Here is a 1,389-nt window from a genome sequence, read left to right on the forward strand (position 1 = left end):
CCACTCATTAGCGCTTGACCAATCCTGCCTCTCATTAGCGTTGAGTGACGTGCTGCTTGACCAATCCTGCAGTTCACTCACCTGATGCTTGACCAATTGGTGCTGCACCAGGTGGGACCTAATGCTCCAGTCTCCCTAAACTTCACCACCATTTTTTTCATCACCACAGGGACACCACCAGCCAAACAAACCCTCACATTCCGACTCCGGCAGCAGCAGGTGAGTTTCCACGCAGCGGGCGGGTCATCGGCAGCAGCCGACCGTCAACCGCGCCACCCGTGGGGGAGCTCCATCCCCACAGCAACCCCCACATTGCGGCTCCCGATCCCGCTCCTGCCCCGCCGCACCGGCAGGTAAGTTGGGCTCACTCAGGCCGTGCCTCGCAACCACTCGGCCCGACACACACAGCGGTCAGGGGAGCGGCAGCGGCCGCCCGTCAGCTGCGCGATCCACGAGGGAACTCAGCTCGGGTTCGTCTCCACCCGACAGCCCGGCCGCGCCTCAAGCGCTAGGCCCCGCACGGCCGCTATCAGAACGGCACCGGGCCTCAGGCGCTAGGCAGGGAGAGGGGAAGTGAGGGGAGGGGGGGGGGGGAGGGGGAGCTGAGGGGAGAGGGAGGTGAGGGGAGGGGGGGGGAGGTGAGGGGGGGGGAGGGGGAAGGGGGGAGGGGGGGGAGGAGGGGGTGGGTGAGGGGGAGGGGGAGGGGGAGTGGAGGGGGCAGGGAGAGGACAGCACAGGGAGAGAGGGAGAGGGAGAGAGAGGGGATAGAGAGGGGGGACAACAGGGGCACGGAGACTGCGCGGCCCAAAATTGCCCTGGCAACGCCGGGCTCCCCCTGTGCTAGTACTTATATACAGGGAATAGGGAACACATGGCACATCGAGGGAAAACAACTATCTTAACAATCCCCTTATCCTTAACCCACCCCCCTATACCTAACTAGGTTAATCTATGAGGGGTTCAGAATTCATGCTCACCAATAAAAGGGTTTGTTAGACTCAAAACAGCGGCTGGATTCGGGGTTCGCTCTTGGTGCTCTCTGGAGCCTACCGTCATCATGTGGGCTCTGGGTGCTGCAAGGGCGTTGTCCCGGTTCGAGTACCCCAAAGTTACAGTCTCTGCTTGGGTCCTTTACCTTGCAGGGATGATTCTTCGCTGACAGCTTGAGTTTGCATGAAGATACTCGCAGGTCGGCTGAGGGCTGAAGGGCCCGACGATTCGAAGCCTACCCTCAGTTGGCCTTCCCCCGGGTGGTCTTCCCTCCTCCGCCCCTCGTCGCGTCCCGCTTCGCCTGGCCTGAATTGCCCGTGTTCGCCCGACCCGGTGTCGGGGCGAGTCCAGATGGAGTTGGAGAGGGCACGGGCAAAGGGCCCAGGGGGTAAGCGTGGG

Source organism: Somniosus microcephalus, chromosome 27, assembly GCF_052327205.1.
Source record: "Somniosus microcephalus isolate GS21.2 chromosome 27, FLI_Smic_1.0, whole genome shotgun sequence".
Lineage (NCBI taxonomy): Eukaryota > Metazoa > Chordata > Chondrichthyes > Squaliformes > Somniosidae > Somniosus > Somniosus microcephalus.